The sequence below is a fragment of the Sinohyriopsis cumingii genome, chromosome 6, assembly GCF_028554795.1.
Source record: "Sinohyriopsis cumingii isolate HCF-2022 chromosome 6, ASM2855479v2, whole genome shotgun sequence".
NCBI lineage: Eukaryota > Metazoa > Mollusca > Bivalvia > Unionida > Unionidae > Sinohyriopsis > Sinohyriopsis cumingii.
The window spans coordinates 72,134,292-72,157,572 of record NC_142966.1 but is presented as its reverse complement, the minus strand read 5'-3'; the positions used below and the strand labels follow the sequence as shown (position 1 = coordinate 72,157,572).

Below are 23,281 nucleotides of genomic sequence, written 5' to 3'. Positions count from 1 at the left end.
GGTGGTGGGCAAAATATGGCTAACGCTTCAGCGTCAGCATCAACTTCTGTAACTACTTCAACATCATTTATCGAGTTGAAAAATGCATATTCAACAGCGATGCTGCCGCAGATATTGACGAAATTTAATATTGGAACCAACCTGTCTTATTTTCTGGAAACCAGGGCGGATTTCAAACCCATACGAGAGAGTAGCTTTGAGCTGTTTACATCTGGACATATACATGTGAGTAAGGAAACGGTGTCGAAGTAAGCAAATTTAATCCTGGCAATCAAAGAGCAAGTTGTTCAAACTATTTCTGTGCATCCGAAACATCACTATAATAAAGTGCATTTCATGAGTTTATCAGATTTGTTTTTGAAAGTCTGTCAATAATTTACATACAAATTTCAATCATTTAGTTAATTTTATTTCTGAATATTTCTTAACAACAATGGACGCCATTTTATTATGTACATGAGCCCACCAGCGTTTGATTGGCTGAAGTGTAAAGTAACTCGGGAGGCTATTCAGATAATTACGGAGCAACTCGGTTGAATTCGGTATGAAATGGGCTATTTAGTCAGGCCAAGCATGGCAGACAAAAACATTCCTAGTTTCATAAAATTACTGTACTTCCTAAAGGCTGTAATGGTTCTACTTTCGTCTCAATTGCACAAATGAATGAATATAATTCATTACAGGTCAATTACACTATTTCAGCGAATACACACATTCAAGTTTTTTATCATTCACAAAATCATTTTAAGATCGGTGAATTCAAACGGATTCCTGTAACTTATATCAATAAAGGTTATGCATGAATTCTTAGAATACCCAATTCCTATACAAGCAAGATGACAAATTCAAATAATTCATCAAGTTATATAAAGGTTATACATAAATTCTTAGAATACCCAATTCCTATACAAACAAGACAACAAATTCGAACAATTCAACAATCTTATATAAAGAATATTGTACGAATTCATATATATATATAAACTCAACAGTTTTATTCATATCAAGAGAAATGATTTACAAATTTAAACAAACTAAATTCATGCACACATTATCAAATACATCAAACAAAACATTATATTTGCATAAATGAATTTTAGGAAATTTTGACACACATACCTGTGCTTCAACGTTTTTCTCTGCTTCTGCCAAAATTTGTGACCGTTGAACTTTCTGACCTCTGGTTCCTTGGACAAGTGTTTTACAAGAGAGAATATCTTTCAAATTCCTCTCGGGGTCCACATACGTTTACTCTTGCAGCAAAGCTTAGACTAATTAGATTTTTTTGATGTGGCGATATTTAAAACTAGGAAATTTAATGTGGGATACATGCCCCTTATTTAGCGTAACCAATCAAAGTTGAATATATTTACCACCTTTTATAACTAGGTGCCAAATCTGGGGCCAATTTGACCTTCTATGTTGTGACTAACGGTTTATGGAAATTTTCAATTTTTAACAGTTCCACTTTGAAATCGAAGTTTAACCATGTCCCTAATAGTCCGTCTGGCTGCTATATAAACAAAAGTGGAATTAGCCTCACTACCATCCTCGACCAGACATTTAGAAATTCTCGCAGTACAGTAAAACCTGTCATGAGCGACCTCTGCTATGAGCGACCACCTGTCATTTCCGACCACAATCGTAATGCACGGATCGATTTTACTATATAAACGCTCTGTTATGAACGACCACCTGCTGAACGCGACCAGCGACCGCGATTTCTTGGCAAAATATGCATTTTGACACTGCTATGAACGACCGCATCGCCAAAAAATCAAAACAGATTGACACCACTGACCTTAACTTAATCCTTTGTAAACACTAGAGCTCGGGATAAATGTAGTATGCAAACAAAGTGCACATTAAATAACACTATAGTTGAACAACCATATATCGGGATAAACACCTCTAACCATCATTTAATCCTTTGTAACAAAGACTGCATAAATAGCAAAGATTGCTCTAATAAAGTATTTAAAAATAATTTGTCTTGCTACAGTACCAGTTTTATAAAATTTACAACTCCAGCGTACGGTGTCATTTGTAAACTGCAGTAAACCAGACTAAAGTACATGTCACTAACCGCCATTGTAGTGCCGAAGTCATGTGAATAGCCAGTAAGAGTAACATCAAAGGGAGTAATGATGGATATACGCAGTCAGTTTAGAGGTTTGTATTTTTTCTTTATCTGTATGAAAACTCACAAAACGCCGGTAGTCCTTATGTCCAAGTGAGAAATCGTTTGAAAGGGCTTCAGTGTTGGTTTGAGTACGTCGTTTGCTTTCCAGTTAATCCATAATGCCTGGAGGGTGAATGAGCTCATTGTCTTTAATACTAGTAAGTGAGAATCATTTCCGGATTTTTTTTAAATTATTTTTTATTTCTTTTGTTAGTGTTTCACCAGACCACAATCTGTTTACGTGGGTGCAGATGGTCGGAACATTTGTTTATCGAGCTATAACGCTGTTGATTTAAACTTCGTCTCAGAATAAATGTACAGTATTGTTTCCTGATGAGTTAATTATGTCTTTTGGTTTCATTCATTGGTACATAATATATATTTATTCCACAATTCCCCAAAACCTGATCAAAACCGATAGTCTTTATAACGTCAACACTAATAACAACGGCAGAATCTCCGCTGAAAAAAAAGAAAAATTTTAACACTGGAAGAAACGATTAATGTCATTGAAAGAAATGAAAAAGGCGAGACCACTCGCGAAATAGCAGTCAGCTTAAGCGTCGGTAAAACGCAAGTTCAAAATGTAATCAAAGACAAGAAGTCCATTAGAAACGAATGGCAGAAAGGTGCACAAGCACAGAGGAAATATGCCACGGCACGACGGACAGTTTACGGAGATCTGAACGAGCGAGTATGGGAGTGGTTTTGTGTCGTAAGGAGTAAAAACATAAGTGGGAAGTTGATTCATGAAAGGGCAATAATTGAGATACATGTTCAGACCAAATAGCTGAGTAAAACATGTCAACAAAGAAGTATAATGGATTTCTTTAAAAAAAACAAGTGAATAAGTGTATAAAATAAGATATATACATCATATCCAACTGTTAATTTTTTGTATATATTAATATGATGTTGAAATATAAATTTTATTCTCGTTTGATAGATGTATATCTTTATTATATAAAGACATTTTGAGAGGAATGCATACATTATTTAACAAGATTCATGAATAAAGGATATGATACATGTACAGTGAGTATGGGTATTATTTATTTTTCAACAATGCTAACTATTGACCCTGAAAACCAGTCCATTTTCACACACCTCTTATGAGAGACCACCTGTCTTGAGAGACCGCTTTTGGTTGGCAGAAGGGGCGGTCTCTCATAACAGGTTTTACTGTATAGTTATTTAACAAGTGCCGGTCTCCATAAATCTAAATAATTGTTTTCTGGTCTTATACTAATGTGTTCTTCATAGATGGACAGAAATTTGCCCCCTCACACTCTTTTTGTTTCCAAGCAATGATTGATAATAAGTTTTTTTTATAGCTTTTTTAACCATACTTGTCATTTTATTTCTCCATACTTTATATTGTGCATGGTTTCCGATAGCCTTGAATTGGTCTCGTGTTTTCATAGCATCCTGAATTTCAGTAGTAAGCCAATTAGGTTGGATTTCATTCTTTTCTTTATGTACTTTCACTGGTGCATGCTTAGAGACTGCATCCATAAATAAGTCCACACCGTCAGAGCTTCATCCATGTCATCCAAATTTGTGATCATATTCCATGGAACTTTGTATAGGTCATTGAGAAATTGTTCTTCATTAAAAAATTTAATGATCTGTAAGTGATCATTTTGTGTGTATTTTTCTTATTTCATTTGGTACATTTAACACAAGCCACATTGTCTGGTAGGTTGGTATAAATGTGGTCAATAAGAGTGCTTGATTTTTTGGTTACCTTTGTGGGCTCATTTACCAGCTGGACTAGGCCTAATGATTTAATAAGTTTGATCCTTATTTGAGTATTGAGAAGGTCCTTTTTTATTTTGCCAAGTATATGTTTCTTTCTCCTGTGCAAGAACAAATTTTTCCATTTGTTTCAAAAAAGTATCATTCCAAATTGCTTTGGAGGAAGGTGGCCTATAAATGAAACCAACTAGGAATGATTTTGCATTATTTTGAGAAATTTCCACCCAGATACTCTCAATTTCATGTGACTCCAAGTCAAGTTGCCTTTCCGCGTTTACATCTTCCATGGCCTTTCGTTGGAGTTTTCATGCATCCGACGGGTTTCGACAGCCCAGAGAACCCTGTGTATGGCAGAATTTTTTGATTGTTCTCTTGCTTATGATCATCATTTCAAGATACGTATGTACAGAAATCCATCAGTTTTTTCGTAAAGAGTTAGTGCATGTTTTGAATGCAGTGTGCAAGCAGAATCTTGTTAATGCAGCTGAAGTTGCAGTTTATTTTACAGATCGCAATTAAGCTTGATACATATTACAATCACCATTTATAGTACGTACTGGTCAATAGTTATCCTCCTGTAATTATTTTTGGTAAACGTTATTTTTTATGCTTGGTTGGATGCAGTATTTGACAGAATTGTGTAAATACTATTGCAGCTTTTAGTGGATTGCTGCAACCTTAGAATTTGTTACGGGTCATCACCAGAACAAGCTTGTAAGCCAGATTTAATCATCTTTACTGTTTTCAGAAATGTGTGCTTTAAAAAAAAATTGCCCATATATTCCAGAGTTTCAGATGAGCAGTGTACTGACATATTTATGCATACATTGTTAAATATGTTTAGATCACCAGAAACTAATTTTGAGCATTTAATCCAGATTTCTCAGCATATTAATCCTGCAGTACAGAGTCCATGTTTTTATGCACAATCAGTCAATAGAAATTATGCTGTCAGACCATTTCTACTGTTCCATCCAGTTAGAAATGACAGTTCTTCATCCTTGTGAGAAATCTCGCTCAAATAGAGCCATTACATAGAAATGTATCCTCAAGTGGAGTCACTTACCCATCAGATGCATTCAGTAAGCTTGCATTATCTTGATGACTGAGATTTAGTCTTTTGGTGCAAGTTTGTGTTTTGTGGCTTTCATAAGGAACATCGCAGTTAATCACGCCAAGGAGTAAAAACTGAAACTTTGTTAATTTTTATATTGAGCTATAGACTCTTCTTCATCGTCACTTTGGGGATGGAACACAGGAGGGGCTGGAGCACATTTTTCAACATTCATCTTCAGTTTAGTCCAAACAAACTACATAGACAAGATCTGCCTGTTTGCTTATGGTTTTGTAGGGTGATTTATGGAACAGGAAAACAAGTACTTCTAGGTATTTTAGTGCAGAGGCAATTGGAGCATATTGCTTGTCCAAGGGCACATCACTGTAACTGGCCGGGGCTTGTACAATTGTAGGATTCAAAGTTGCACCCTCTCTGTTGTGGGTCCAGCAGTGGCTCCCAGATCTACCTCTGTTTTATGTGACCGCAGATCTAGGTCTGTACTGATTTGTATGCTAATAAATAAATACAGCAGTAAGGGACTGGGAGTGTACTGTCAGTGTAGGATTCAGCAATGTTTACCAGTATTAATGACATACATGCCTCTGTTACCCAAACAGGGTATAGAGTTACAGTGCTTAAGTACTAAATAGACTATACTTTTAACAGGATGTTGTCTAACCAAAATGTACTTTTGTAAAAAATAGGAGAGTTTGGTTTTATCTACACATGGGTCTTAGAGGGCATGCTCTTGACAAGAATGGGAATTTTATGCATTCCACAGGTGTATTTAACATATCTGCACTGCAACTCAAACATCTTAACAATTTCAAGTCAATGACTACAGTGCAAATGTTGTTTATGCCATAAATAACATCTCAGAGTATCTAAAAACAGGGGTGATTACCCTTAAGGATGGCAGGGTGCAGCACTGTCCTAGAACAGGATAGGGACAACATTGAAATATATCCAGCTCATTTGATTTAGTTAATATTCCTCACAGGTACAGGATTTTTTTGTGATACAATCTGCATGTGCTAGAGACATGAATGCCATAGGTCACTTAAAACACCAACAAATGCTGATGTAGTAGATATGGTCCATAAGGTAGGGGTTATGTATGGCCCACTCGTACTGTTCTCACATGAAGTGAATGAAAGCTCAAAATACTTTGATAGGACTTGTTGCTCAGATAAATAAGACATTGTTTATTCCTGCTCTGGCAATAGGTCAGCTGGCATTAAAAGGGTGAAACTATACACTTATGCCATGTATCAATATGATTCTCAATACACAGTCTACAATAATTAATGATACACATATCTACTTAATGATATTTTCTTCTTTTGAAGGTGTAATTGGTAGGGTGGTGCCATTTCTTATATGTTGACAGGTTGCATTTCAGAAATGCTGATTATAGACAGGCTTGTCACTCACCCTTGACAAGACAACAAAGATACCACAAATAGACTATCTCTGTTAGTTGTCACTGATTTTTATTATACCTTCAAGGCCATTTCAGGCTGCTTCATTTGGTCTGATGCAGATTTCCTCTTTGTCATCAATCTGTTTGTTTTTTACTGAATGAATGGTTTAAAAACAATCTTATTTTATGTCATCATTTAAATTTTGGAAGTCAATACTATTATCTTCAAAACAAAAAATAGTGCAAGTTCTTCTTGCAAGGAAAATCTTATCTAGAACAAGTCCAATTGTTGGAGTAGAGATGACTCGCAAACAAATCCATTACATTGCACTCCCCTTCATATTCACCAGAGAAGGATCTAACGCATGCAGTTTTGGAATCTTCCTGTTTTTTTGCCAGTTCTGTGTTTTATTAATTCAGTGCCGATATATATATATATATATATAGCACTGAATTCTATATTCCAAACATGTTCCCATGTATGACTTGAGTACTTTATAGTCATTTATTAGCCAACTTTTGCATGAAGTTTATTATTACATCTTGCTTTGTATCTCTTTGGATCCAGTTTTGATGCAATCCTTCCAGTTTGTTGTGCTGTAAATAAACTAGTTAGTTCTGATTGGTGGTTATTGTGTTACCCTGGACTGAAACAGTAACCACCAATCAGAATTGAATGTAACAAATTTAGCTGCTGGAAGTGCCTGGTGTACAAGAAGCAGCTTTGCATAATGGCATTCATTAAATGTATTAGATGATCACTAAAGATCTGACTGAATCCTTTACATAACATTGATACATGTGATCAGTGGCTGATTATGCTGATGGGACAAGATAATTAGTAAAGAATTGGCTGGGGGTGGGTGTTCATATTTCAGATTAGTCCCCTTGTTTTAATTTGTAAAAGCCAATTGAGTTTATAAATTGTTTTTTTTTAAAAATCTGAATGAGATGAGTGCATATGCCAGTGACAGATACATTCTCAACTTGGAGAATAAAAAGGCAAATAACTTCAAATTGATTCACAAGAACTGCAAGTCTCATTTTGTATCTATTCTTCACTTCCTGTATCAGTATGGATTTCAGTATGGAAAAGAATTGACACATTGATGTATCAGTTAATTGTTTTACCCCTTTTTGGTATGTGTGATAAATGGCAGAAATGTTAACACATCAGATTGGATGCATTGTGTGGCCCTGGGGTCTTTCCCTTCTTCCCACTTCCCACAGTAACTTTCATAATAATGAGCATTTATTGTGGGCTCAGAGATGTAGAATTGGCCCTTCTACATGTTTTAAGAGGCAATTACGGTTAACAGTTGTGGGATGCACCTTGTCATGAGTGTTTCGACTAGGGTTTTGGACTTTTTAAAAGGTTGCAGTTCATGCATGAACAAATTTGACAATATGCAATTTGTGTTAGTTAGGCTATCTGTACTGGTTAGGCTATATGTAATTGTGGAATATTATAGATATTTTAGGATGGGATGATGAAAGGATGTTCGTAGAGAAATATTTTTTTTCTCCACAAATACTTATTTGAATCGCCCACCTAGAATCTGACTGGTATAACACAAGAGAATATTGTGTAACTGATTTATTGTTTGATGACAAATTTATTTCTGATTTTTAGTTCTTCTGGTCACTTCGGAGACAGTCTGTTGTCCAGTGACCATCTGTTTTGGCATGTATGTTCTTGTTGCTCCACTGAAACTAATTGGATGATTGCTACAAAATGTTACACACACCTTCATCCCATGGTTTAGTTAATCTTAGATGAAAATGTCTACCTGGTGCAAAAACTGGTTATTTATTTGATGCCATGGGAGAAGTGACCTTTCTCAGTATGATACCATCATTACCAGTGTTGGTGGCAATGATGTTGGTAACAGTGTTCATATTAACCAATCAATATCCTTAACACATTAACCCCTGGTGACGAGTTAAAGTGGCAGGAGGTAGTAGCCTACTGTCGAGCTCTGTAGAACCAAGGTCATGTATGATACACTAAAGTGGATGGTATGATAGAAAGGTAGACAGATGTAGCTCTACAATGATACCAAATAATCGGGAATTTCTAGCTGCACTACAAAATACAGAAAGACAAACCTAATGTTTTTTATCTGATTTTTTTTCTACCCAAAATTCACCTGTGATCGGAATCCGATTTTGTGTCCGGATTTTAGACTTTTTGGTCAGATCTAAGGCAAACCAGTATGAACTACAAACAGACAGATGAACCATTGCAAAAAGTAGGATAAGATGGGCATTTGGAATAAAGAGTGGTCTCAATACGAAAATAATGGGTCTGTTAAGCAACAAAAAAAAAAAGAACTCCAACTTTTACCCTTCTGCTCATGCGTAAGTGAAATAGCCAGTGAAAAACGATGTTTCTAACACAACTAGGCAGTATGTTATTGCAAGATCACCTGGAAGTTGGTGTTTTCGGATGTATTCAGAAGTAGCTTTCAAAATGCTTTTTCTAGTCGAATTTCAGATGAAAACGATAAAAACCTCCAGGGGTTAATGTGTTAACAACATATTTTTGGGTAATTCTAACTGCTCAGTCTGTCTATGCATTGCATGCCCGAGAATTGACACAATCATGAGTTGAATGCTTTAATTAGGGGTTTCAAACTCAAACCACCCTGAGGGCTGCATGAGGGCATTTTAGATAGATCAAGGGCCGCACCACCTTTGTTATCTCTCTTTTCAGAATGATAGACATTGACCATGTATATGTGTCAAAGTCAGGATTAGTTCTGGAGCAGCTAATGGCAAAAGACAAAGTCATATGAACAAGAAGGGTTTACTACACTTTCTCCATGACATAAATGAGACTTTCTCAGTACTAAAGGACAGATATGACTCCTCTAAAAGACACCAAGATCAAAAATATGTTTGAGACCATGCTGGCTGTTCTTTCCATCATGGCAAATTGTGGAGATGTTTCTACTATTTTGAATGAGGGCATAATGTACTATCGTGTAAACATACTACTAACAAAATTCATTGTCATGACTGTATACAATATGGACATAAGCAAAACACTCAGAAATGTTCCGCGCAATTATGTAGTGTGGCACTTGTACTTAATTCAGCCTTGTGCTAAATATAAACCATGTCACTGCCCCCGGTTGTGGCCATATTGTTTTCGGACAAAGCTGCTAGCGACACGTAGTAACAAAGACACTAGCGGCGCATAGTAACATGGATGCCTGCAGCATTTTGAAAGTTATAAACAAGCTATATATTCTTCTGGAAAAGTAATTATTTAATATGGTGACCACTAAGCATTGTTGCTATGGTTCATGTGATTTGAGATACCAAAAAGATGGTGTTTGGTTCATTGGATTTAGAAACAGTTTTCCAAAGCCTGACAAGGAGACAGAAAGGTGCATGCAGTGGGTACATCATTGTGGCCGATGTGACTTTACCATAACAGATGTGATGAAGGATACATATATATGTAGTTTGCACTTTGTTGGTGGAAATGGACCTACCTAGGAACATCCAGATCAAATTAAACTGGAAATCATAGTACGTATTTTTTCTTTTCTTTCTATCTCTGTAATTTCTCCTACAGAGGTTGTATCATTAGAGGATTTGGCACAGTTTCTTAAGTCAAACAATCTAGATTCCATTAATAATAATAATAATAAATAATAACACTAATAATAATAATATAATAAATTGATTTATTAGTTAACTAAAACTACAAATAAGCTAATAAACTCAACAGTGCAATAGTAGAAGGGGGGTACACATCTATTTTTGTTTAAAAAATATCAAGATGATATATGCTATAATGCATTAATATTTAAATCTTACCTTATTTTTGCAAATTATTTTGAGAAATGTTGACATGTTAGAAAGAAAAAAACATTTGTTTCAGCAGTCAGTGACTAGAATAAAATGTGAAGATACAAATGTTATTTTTAACTTTGCAGAGCTTGACCACACTTGACAGTTTTACCATGCACAGTGTACATGTACTTACAGATTTGTGGAATACCAAGAAATGTTAATAAATTGAGTGCTATTTATTATTTTCATCATTAATTTTTATAGCTATTTTCTTTTTTCACTTTTCATTGTTCAGATGCAGCAGAAGAGAAAGCCACCAGTCGTGTGAAACCCACCTCAGAGCGATTAAAAGAAGTTGTTTCCTTGAACAGTGTTTTAGAGGATGGTGAGAAGGGTGCCTGCACAGATGTATATGGTGTAAGAAGGGGAAATGATTTTTCATGCCAGATAACAGTAGAAGTGCAACATGTTGAGATAACAGTCAAACCTTTGGTGCACAAAGCGTCAACACAGACCAGTATCTGTGACACTCAGTGAACTTGAGCTGTTTAAGTTTCCACCTAAAGGACATGAACCAAAGACCAGCGACGAAAATGAATTACCTGAAGGAAGAGTAAAACGTCATGAAGTATTTTGCACAGACAAAGTGAGAGATGATTCGTTTTTATGCTGGCTTGACATATAAAATGTTTGTAAGTATCTGGTAGTTTCTTGGTGCTTCTGCTTTGAAACTAAATTATTGGAACTCACATGATTCAGACGCAGAGAAAACACCAAGGAAGCAATGTGGGAGAAAGAGAATAATTAGTCCCATAAACTGTTTCCTCAGGCTTGTCTTGCTAAATACAGGTCTTTCATACCGCTTTTGCATAATCACCAGGCAAGTGTCCACAATTGTGCTCACATGGACTCCGTTCTTTTATCAAAGATTCAAGCCATTGAAGAGGATAACGTTTGCAAGCAGACATTTAATCAGGAAACATTTACCCAAGAGCTTAAAGAAATATAAGAACATTGGATACATTATTGATTGTACTAAGTACATGTACAGCAACCAGGAAACTTTGGATCACAATGAAACATGTATTAGGTATATAAAGGTCACATAACATTCAAATTTCTGGCGGCAGCTGCCCCAAATGGCGCCATTATGTTTATATCAGATGCTTTTAAAGGAAGCATTTTGGACAAGGAAATTGTAGTACAGGTTGGACTTTTAGACATGCTTGAGCCAGGTGATCAAATAATGGCTGATTGTGGATTTTGGATTAAAGACGTACTAAATGAAAGACAGGTCTCCCTAATAATCCCACCATTTCTTGGAAGTAGGATGAAACTGGCTCCTCAGGAAGAATCATTAACTAAAGATATTGCCACGCATAGGATGCATGTTGAACGGTCCATTGAGAGAATTAAGAAATTTAAACTTACAGAAAGTAATCCCACTCGGTATTCAGCTTGTCTTTTCTCAATGTGTATTTATTATGGGTTGTTTGGTCAGTTTTCAAAATCCTCTTGTGCAGTAATTACAATATAAGAAGTTTGTATTATTCTGAAATTTAACATTCATATGCAGGCAATAAAGTTATTTTGACATGCAATTCCCTGTTGTATGTAAAATGTGTATCATTTTAAGGCTAGCTGTTCTCGTTAGAGACAGCTATTTTTGAATCAGTACATTCAGACCATTATACTTAAAGACAACTCTCATTTTTTAACACTGTTATCAATTTACACCAGACTCAGAAAAACAACCTTTTTTTTTATCAAATATATATATATATATATATATATATATATATATATATATATATATATGTATGTGTGTATTTGTGTGCCAAGTTTGTAGAATAATGCATGAGCCATATTTAATTATACCTACATGCATTACAAAACATTCACTAAGCAGAGTTTAAATTGATGCACAAAGCAAAATAGATATAGTAACTATCCTACATGTACATTCCTCATTCTTTACATGTTTAAAACATCAATTACATATAACAACACTTCATTCAGATAATTTAAGTGGGGGCACTTCCCTTGGAATTTTCGTCTCAAAATATTCAGGGCATATATATTGGTATGAAATTCAATCAACTTTTGCATTACACTGTTCCAAAAAGATTCATCGAATCTGATCCCAAGAATCACACCGTCCACATCTGACCAAACCACAAAGTCACACTAGGGAAGAGCCATCTGCATCCATATTGATAGTAATATTGATGGTTTTTTTACTTATAAGTGTACCTGTCTCATTATAATGCAGACAGAACCTCTTGAACTGGTCTTTTTTCAGTTAATTCTTGAAAGAAGATACACTCTTGTGTTCCAGAATTTTAGGACATTTAATTTCTTCTATGCTATACTTTGATGGTTCAATTGCATCTAAGACAAGTCCATCTGGGCTACAAGCAAGTTAAGGATACCTTGGGTTTACCGTACATACTCGTGTGTAAGCAAATAATTTAGGAAAAAATAAAGGCCTGGAAGAAGGGGCATCGGCTTATCTGTGGGCTGATGTGTAAACTTGACAGTTTTTAGGTCTTTTTATTGACTACTGTAATGGCTGTAAATATTGGGACACGAAACAATGATCTTTTCCGTGTCCTAAGACATAGACATGTAAAAAAAAATATGTAACTTTCAATGACCCGACATTTATTAAACCGTTATAAAGTACTATGATTGATTTTGTTATTAATTTGCATGTGCATATTTTCTGACTTCTCCAACACAAAGTTAAATAAAGGTAATACAGACCTCATAATTTGCGGGCCGGTTGAGTTTACCAGGGAGACCATGCTGATCTATAATGTACAGTAGTTACACAGTACAAAGCGGGCATACAGTCACTTAAATCCTCACTTATTCCCAAACATAGATGCAGATTTTGTTTTAGTCATTGTTTCAACCAAATTGCATTCTTCCAGATAACATTTCAGCTAGTCCTTAATAGCTGTTTCGTTTACGTTGAATCACATACTCACGAGTTACTCATTTTCAATAATATAAGTGATCCTACAAATTGAGGTAATATTTTTAAAAAGGTACGCATGTTTATTTATACAAGGTACATAACCATCATAATTTACATGTTCCCGAAGAGTGGTAATAATAAAGGCTAAAAGTCTCCAAGATCAACATCAATCAATTTTAGTTTGTGTTTTAGCTGAACAAACAATTTGTCTTTTGTTTTGCAACAGCAGTACAGGCCAGTTAATCATTAAAACCCTGAAACTGGCTTGTCATAAGAGGGAATTTTTACCAGTAACTATACCAGTTTAGAGTCTCGGATTCGGCCAATGTGGGTATGTGTGAAAGCTTGCCAGTAGCTTCTTGAGGGTTGGTGGTTCTTTCCGGGGATTTCCCAGGTTCTTCCTCCACCAATAATACTGGCCGCCATGTATAGCCTATCGTTTGCTGAAAAATGGCATTAAACCCAACAACAACAACAACACCAGTTTAACATTGGTATATACGGTATAAAAATGCCATGTGTTCACTCATGTAAGTTTCTTTCGTGGGAATGAAGCTATAGCATTCGTAGTGTCGTTCTTGGTATTAAAATTAATTGTTGACGATTATATTTTTGTGGTTTATTGTTTTGTTCTGGTTTATTGTTTTATTTTTGTATTATTGTAGAGGTAAAAAGATCATTAATTTACATGAATAATGTTTAAACTTAACATTCTGTTTAGTGAAGAAGCTCATTCTTTATACTAAAATAATTATTTTGTCACAACAATAATTCCCAGGTGATACAACAGAACAGTCAGGACTTTTCTTGTTTAGAAGAAATGAAAATCAAAAACATAAGTTCCGTCTGGTGGATTCTAATAGAAAGGGTTTGTGACCATAATGGTGAAAATAATGGTTAATTTGCCAGATTAGATTCATGTGATGGTCGTCCGAGAGTTATGCCTTGGTACGTCACTGTCTTTTTAATGTATATGTGCAGTTTTACAGTTTTCTTGCAAATCTGAAGCGATAAAAGACGCGTGAGAAAAGTCAAATCGAGTGGAGGGTTGTGGTCACACTTGCACTCCTTGTGTTCATTTATATTACCGATAAGGTGATTTCATGTTGTCAGAAATTTTGCCGTACTTTATTGATAAAACGTCAGACTCATGTGTGGAACACTAATTGATTACATCTATACTAACAATGCCAGGAATATAGAAGTTGTTTATGAAAATTGAGTCCAAAAGGTAAACCTTATCATCGTAGATACATGAAGTCGTAGTCGTAATGGGGTTTAAAGCCATTTTTTCAGCACAAGATAGGCTATACATGGCGGCCGGTATTAATGGTGGAGGAAGAACCATGGAAAACCCTGAAAAGAACCACTGACCCACCAGAAGCTACCGGCAAGCTTTCTCACATACATTAGCCAAGCCCGAGACTTGAAACCACGCAGACAGAGGTGAGATGGCAGTGATCCGTAACGGTGAGTGCTTTAGACCACTTGGCCATTCAGGGCCCCGATACATGAAGTATTGAATAATGAAAAGATTTATTTCACAAATATTCATCAAAGAACTGAATGGTATCCCTTGGTCAATAACTTAATCTTTTGATGATGCATCAGATCCTCTTGACATCTGGATAGGTATGTTTACTGACAACCCTGAACAGTCATGCTCCTTTTAATTTCAAGAGAGTCAAGCAATAAAATCAACTGAATTGGATTACAGGTGATACCCTGAATGCTATTGAGGCAAGGGATAGATTTCATAATTAAAGATACAGACAGTTATAAATTATGGAGACAGAGAGTCAAGTCTGTGATACAGAAAGCAAAGAAAACTTGTTATTCCACTGAAATACCAGATAGTATTACCAAAAAAGAGCCCCCAAAAAGCTTTGGAAAACCTTCAATGACTTGCAGGGCAAATCTGTCAATAACCTACTATTTAGATGTATTAGTGATGAAAATGGTGATCTTCAGCAAGAACCTGTTGAAATTGCAAATGCACTCAATGATTACTTAGTGAATATAATCAAAATACCTGTGGATCTCACAGCTTATAAAAGACTCTCAAGTGTGGAATTAAAAAAACATATTGCCTCAAAACTTATCTTGTTAGAACTGCTACAGGCCTAGATGATGCAAGTGCTATATTCTTAAAACTCGAATGCCATGTGATTCACCTTCACTTGTGTGTATCTTCAGTCCAAGTATTTCCACAGGTATTTTTCCAAATGCTAAAATTGGCAAAAGCAATTCCAATACATAACAAGGGAGGTCTTTCTGATATTGTTATGTATATTTAATATTTTTTTTGTTGTTTTTTTAATTCATTTGTATTTCTAGGGATGGTGTGGGTTATGTAGAATAATATTTTTATAGCTGACCTTGTCCAGAATGAGCGACAGTTTTGTAAACAGCGTTGTTTACAATTTTTTGACTGAATGATATATTTCAACTGAAATAATATTCTTGGAATTAGAGACTTGGATTCAGGTAAGGTTATATTCTTGGATATTATTATTGTTGTGATTCAAAGAAAGCACATCAAACACTTTTCAGGCCATAACTGGCTCATCAACATGTCAGCGTTTGATTTATTTTAATACCACAAAAGTTTATTCAGAACTTTATTCTTTAGGACTTGTGTTAATAATTCTATGATTATTTGGGATTTAATTCACAATACCATCAGTTTATTTTTCATTTTCAGTTTGTATTTTAGGGAAATAAATTGCTTGTTGAATTCTACAAAACTTGTTGGTTTTTGCTGGTTTCTGTTGCTTTTTTAAGATCATAAGAGTCATATCAATACGAAAAACTGCCGATCTATATCAGTTATATCATCTCTTTCAGAGAGGTTAGAAAGACATTTTGTAATGAGTTTAGAAACTACCTGGAATCTTTAATTTACTACATTCATGACAAGGGTTCATGAAGAACATTCATGCTGGAGTACACTAACTAGAAATGTGTCTGATTAACAGTAGTAGCTTAAGGTAACCTTGTAGGTACAGTGTTCCTTGACCTTACAGAGGCTTTTGACCTTACTAATCACTTAGTCCTGCTGGAAAAGCTCAGCATATATCAAGTTAACCATGAAAGCTTAACTTGGTTTCAGACCTATCTTGAAGGCAGACAACACATTTTTATTTTAAATAAATTTGAAGATTTAAAAAAAAGCATAAAAAACCCATAAAGGCAAGTGTTCCGCATGGACCATTACACTTTCTGCTCTTCATCAGTGATTTACTGTATCTCGTTTAGCTATCCATTGGATCAAGCTTTGGTACAACTCTGCTTAACTTGTGCAAGCACAATGGTATGAAGGTCAATGCAGCCAGATCCAAAGCGATGGCCATAGGTAGTCAAACAAGAGTGGACACAGAAAGATGACTCTGAATTAATGATAAAAGGATTGCATATACAACAGTCAGAAAATGAAAATCTACTTGGCATCGTGATGGACAATATCCTGTACCGGAAAAAGTCCATAAGTTCATTAAAAAAGTAAACCATTTGCTTTATCATGTCTCCCTCAAGAACATAAATATGTTCTACAATGCATTCATCATGACACACCTAGAACAATTTTCTGTCTGGAGTAATAGTCCTACAGAAGTAAAGATTCCTTAAATTTCTAAAATGAGCAACTCGAATGGGTTCTTGATGCTCATTTCATTGCACCATCAACAAAATCTTTGTAAAACCTTCAAGTGGCTTCCATTTTAGCCGAGAATGCAACTTCAAAAGGATTTACTAATATGTCACTCATTACATGGATTGACTCTTGATTATCTTAAATGTAATTTTAAATTTGTTAAAAATGTATGTATATATGAACAAAGATGCATCTCAAACAATAATTCATATTTATCTAAACTAGATTCAGAGTTTTATTTGAAGTGTTTTGCCTTATGGAGCCAGTCTATGGTGTTTCATAACACTCTAAAGTCAGCAGAGTCATGCCAAGCTTTTGGTCAACATCTACAAAAAAAATCATTTGTATGATTTTGTTTAATTCAGTACTACTATTAAAACCATGTTACATCGTGTAATGACCTATAACTTTGTACACCAGTTCACTACTCATCTTTGTATGAATTCAGTATATACTGTACTCATCTATAAAATCTTATTGAAAATTGTAGCATTAGATCAATTATCTGGTTTTTAATAGCATTTGTTCTTTAAAGACATCTCATCTTGTAAAAATCGGGCATTACATATTTGTACACATTTAATTATAGAGGCCTCATGGAAGATTCTTCACTTGACCAAATGAGCTTAAATAAAGTTTTTATTATTATTATTATTATTATTATTATTATTAAAATGGTGATGCTTGTAAAACCCGTGAAGGGATGGTCATATGAACATACGGTTTTCATTAAAAGACTTCTTATCCCAGTATGATGTGTTGTTGGTCCTAAATAAAAATGGATCTGATCTAAAGTCCAAAGGGTGCTGCAATACTGTTTATATAATAAATGGTTTTCAATCACAGGATCAATGCAAATAATTTGAACCCTTCACACTTGTCTAGTTTTGTTGCATTTATTCAGAATAAATACATTACACTTGTATCGATAAACAGTAATACAACTGATACAGATTTGTTCTTTCTAATATAAAGGATCACAGATCATGTAGAAACATATCACTCAATACCAGTGACAAGAAGGGACTCCACCTGGGTTCTTCCTCCACCACTGAAACTGACCACTATGTATAGCCTATCTTGTGCTGAAAAATGGCATTAAACCCTACAACAACAACATGTGAACAGTTTGTATATTTGAACAATACAGAGTGAATGACACTCAAATTCAATAACAAACTCGGTTATATACAGTTAAACCTGTGATGAGAGTCCGCCCCTTCTGCCAGCAAAAAAAGGGTCTCTCAAGACAGGTGGTCTCTTATAGCAGGTTTGTGGGGGTAGCATGTTTGTACAAAAGACCAGTTTCCAAGGTCCAGTTTCAGAACAACTTCAAGACAAAAAACCACAATCACTGTACACATATTCTTTATTACCGTAATAGTTCTTACTAAAATATTGTATGCATTCATCTAAAAACAAAATTATATAGCAATAAAGATATAATTCTAGCATTAAACATGAAATCACATTTACATTTGAAGTTCTCATATTTTAGCATATGACATCGTTTCTGAATTACTCGTTTTCCTTTATAACAGCATAAATTTGTTTTACTGACATTTAAACCGCTTTTTTGCAAGTAGTCTGCTCTTTTTCACTTCTTTCAATTACAATAAATATTTTCTTAGCCTTAAAATTAGAGGTTCGTCCATTCTTATTAAGGTTCTAGGTGTTAAAATTATAAGTGCTTAGTTGTAATATTGAATGTAAAGACAATTTTGACTGGGCTGTGGGAAAATGTGAAAAATCTATAGATGTGCATTGCATATCTAACAATTAATGAAATAAAAAGAAACAATTATCTCATCCAGAAACAGAACTATTACTCTCTGGCAGAAGTGAATGGCTTCATTCACAGATGACATAGAGGGATTAACTCCATAAGCAAAGTGTGTAACCTGGTCACACCAACTTAAATAGACAACAGCTTTGTGATTGGGATGTAATTACTTAACATTGGGGGGTGGGGTGGGAATACAACAAACATCACAATTCTTGAACACTATCAATTGAATCAATTGAATACTAATCAAGCAGTCGTTGTAACAATTGATTACATATAGATCAGTGGTGTCTGTCTGTTCTCGTGATGCAGTCATTGATAGGGATACCGAGTCCTTTGATAAGGCCGGGAAGAAGACTAAGCGTAGGAATAATTAGTCTGGTTCCCAGCTTTTTATGCTCTCTGTGTTGCTCACCCCCGATATGAATAGCGGAGAACAATGCAGGGAGCATACAAAGCAGGGAACGAGAGTAGGAACTAATCTACATATAATTTAGTCTGGTTTATGACAGAAACTATAAAACACTACAGGCATAGCTAAAAAAAAATCAGACATCGATAGCAAGCCAATTTTTGTAAAAAAAAAATTAAATTTAGAACGGTATTAGCAGTCATTTTTACAGGGATTATAAAGGTCGGTGGAGTTTGTTTTCGTTCTTGTGATGTGGTTGTTCATAGCAGTATTGAAATGCATATTTTGCCATTACATCACAGTCGCTGGTGGCATTTAGCAGGTGGTCGCTCATAACAGAGCATTTATATAATAAAATCTATCCGTGCATTATAATTGTGATCGGAAATGACAGGTGGTTGCTCATAGCAGAGGTCGCTCATTGCAGTTTTTACTGTATTTATCATTGAATCAAATAAATATTTTTACCTTTGAGTGAATTCCCTGGAAATAACCCTATACACAGAATTATTAAGACTTTAAATAAAAGTACACTTGTACATGAGAATTAAAACTCACCAAATATGTCTTACTGGAAAAAAAGTTTTAAATCACATAGATTGCAATAATGCAATCAGTGATAAACTCTCTGAAATTATAAATTCTCCAAACTGATAAACATGTCATTTTGCTATTTTCCTAGTTTTTCTTATCATAAATAAAGAAATTAAAATGAATTATTTTAGGCTTCGTTTACCATCCTTTGAACACATCTACCGGAACTTCCCTACTCACCTTGAACAGCTGCTTTTCAACTGTTTATTAACCTCACAGCATAAATAGACCATATGCAAATCAGCCATGCTGGGAGCAAATTAGTTTCGCTGGCTGTGGGGTGAGGAGCCTCCCATAGACAAAACTATTTCCATTCATTAAACAATAATGTGTTATCTAGTGATATAAATAAACAAAACAAATATAACTACCATAGTTCTCATTGTATGTTTTCTAAACAATGTATTTCTTGTAATTTTCCCATCAGATTAATTGGAAATACAATAGATTATTTTATAGCTTCTGTAGCATAGTAAGTAACAGAAATGGAAGAGGTGTCACAATGAGGTTATACCTCATAGAGCAAAGTTACTCAGTGCAGTGCGCTATAAATAGAACACCTGTTACCTATTCGACTCCATACACACAGGCCTGCCTGTTAAGCAATGTAGTGTATGTTACGTTTAACAGGAATTTTAACCATTTTACAATTTTGGTACACATCTATTATGTATGGAAAAATTTAAGAGTAAAGTCTGATCATTATAGCTGTGTTATTATTTTTCACTGAAGTCAGTGAAGCTGTGTGACCAAATGTAGCTGCCATTTCTCATACTCAAAATTTACAAGTTTTTTTAACACTTGCATTTTATCGTATACCACAGACCTGCCAACCCTGACAAGTCCATCTCAGTAAGGCAGTTGATTTTATTTCCGTAAGTTTGACCAGAAAGGTTTAACAAAATACCATAAATTGTTATTGTAAAGCTGGAAAGCATAATTAAAAGTTCTGTATTCATAATGTGCAGTGACGATAAACATTATGTTCAACTGAAAAGTTTGTAAAGTATGCATAGACTTTATTTACCACTAGTAAAGTTGCACAAAATTTAGTACCCAACCCTATGGAGCTCAATGGCTTGTTGCTATCTCTCAACTTGATGTAATTCTTGGAAATTCTTTTTTCCATTCCACATGACGATGGCAATCATATTTCCCGACATGAATCATACTCGAATTGGCTCATGATGGCCAATAAACATAATTGTGACCCTTCCAGGTTATATTCACAAGAATCTGAATATTCCTTTTTATTTTTTTGTGTTATTAACACTTTTCAAGAGGCCTGTTTCGTCTTTTGTCTTAAACATGCATCGCCTGCATTGGAATACACGAACACATCTCATGTAACCTGAAAAACTAATTTTGAAGATTCTTTTTATCTGATAGACTGACAAATATGATAATGAAAAGAGAGACTGACAAATATGATAATGAAAAGAGTAGTATTAGCTACTACTGTTGGTCAGCAAAACGTGGTTTCATTTATTTTACTTTGTACTTGTCTGTGGGTTGCTGACAGACCTGTATACACTTTACCCCTGTCATGTTTGATCATCAAAATGTCATGATGAGCACAACAAATGTAAATATCGGCTTATGCACAACATAATGAGATTATAGACACTTAACATGTCATGTCATCGGCCATCTTGAGCATTCTGTTATTGCTACTTTTCTGGAATGAATGGTAATTTCAACATGGAATTCTCACTTAAAGACTTCTTATGATGTCTAGTTGGACCTAAATGAAAATGGTGCTTATCTTTGGGTTAATATGGCTCCCACAGTAGTCATGTTGAAAACCTAAAAACCTTGTTTTAGCTATTCCTCCTTCATGGATGGCCGTAACAGCATGGATACATTACTAAAAGATTTCTTATGCTGTCTCACTGCTCCAAAATGAAAATGGCGCTGATCTGAAATCTACTATGTTCACCACTGCACACATCTTGAAAATCTTATTGCAGTTCCTAAACAGAACTCTAAGGGTAAGTGTTTACACCTCTTTTGTCATTGGTTTTGTTGCTATAGAGTGATTAACTCATTAACCCCTAGAGATTCTTGTTGCTTTCGCCTGAAATGCGAGTAGGAAACTCACTTTGGGGGCTATTTCTGAATACATCCTAATACTTCGACTTCAAACAGATTTTCCATTAGCCTAATGCCTAGTAGTGTTAGAAACATCATTTTCCATTGGATATTTTGCTTGCGCATGAGCAGAAGAGTAAAAGTTAGAGTCCTGTGTTTTTTTTTTCTTGTTTTTTTTGCTTAACAGACCCATCATTTTCATATTGAGACCATTGTTTATTCCAAATGCCCACATTATCCCACTCTTTGCAGAGGTTCACCTGTGTGCAGTTCAGACAAGTCTGCCTTAGATCCGAGGCCAAAAGTCTAAAATCTGGATACAAAATCGGATTCCGACCAATGTCGAATTTTGGGTGGAAAAAAAATGGGTCCCAAAAATTCGGGTTTTCCCTCAGTATTTTTAGTGCAGCTAAAACGTCAAGATTATTTGGTATCATTGTAGAGCTACATCTGTCTGCCCTTCTATAATACCACCCACGTTAGTGTATCTTACATGACCTTGACGCTACAGAGCTCGATAGTAGGCTACTACCTCCTGCCACGTAAATGTGGTGCCAGGGGTTAATGACCAAACAAGCTTAGATGGGAACACCTATTGATTGTCAAAGAAAGAAACCATTTGTAAACTAGACCTAATCATCTTTAAGGTAAGCTTGATCAGTGGCATCTTTATTAATTGTTCAATAAAGAAACAATCTCCGAATTTGACCTAGTTTCCTTTGATTTTTGCTTCATTTGGTTTAATGGGTAAAATAATCAAAGACTAGTTAATTTGAAGATTTTTTAGAAGTCCTTTGACTAAAGTCTGGTTGCTTAGATTATGTCCTAGTCAAAACCTTACAGGCATGAAAGATGTTGGGCTATTAAAAATATATTTTGAGATTGAGAGAGAAAGATTTACACAGACATAACTGTAGTCTGTATATAGGTGATCAATATGTAAGTATAACCTGAACTTGGATTCACCTTTACAGGCAACAACTGTTAAATTAGGGAATATTCATAAATCAGTGTCATATTTAATGGCTGGGATATTCATTGATTTCATGGACACGTTTACACTACTTGAAGGACAGTATAGGTCTCTGGTTTCATGTATACTAGTATGTATAGCACATCAATTTTCAGACTTAGGTAATTATAAATTGGGGAAAATGAGCCTAAATGTTTATAAATAATACTCCAATTTTTTTATGCACATTAAGTTAGCCATAATTAATTCAGCTATGGAGAAAGTAACAGCTGCAGCAAATTACACTATTGGACTACATGATCCCACCATCAAACAAATCACAATCAAAGTTTATTGGCTGTAATACATAACCCATCACTATTGTGCTGCTTATTCTTTCTTTGTACAAAAGAAACGTTATTGCCCTATGTGACTAGTCACGCATCCACCATGCCTATGCACAGAATATTGCTGTTTTTCCAGAGCACCATGTTAAATGATATGTGCAGAATTGGTGACGGAGTAACATTGCTTGTTGCTATTTGTAGTACTTCACTGCATTGCTGTCTTCCTCCAAAAAATTG

General features: G+C 35.0%; 1 protein-coding gene and 1 pseudogene across 2 annotated transcripts in view; both read left to right on the top strand.

Moving 5' to 3' along the window:
* LOC149797188 (forkhead box protein O3-like) overlaps positions 1-23,281 on the top strand; it is an 89,734-nt gene that overhangs the window by 12,600 nt on the left and 53,853 nt on the right. The window lies entirely within an intron of this gene.
* LOC149797189 (uncharacterized) lies at positions 10,159-11,926 on the top strand (annotated as a pseudogene).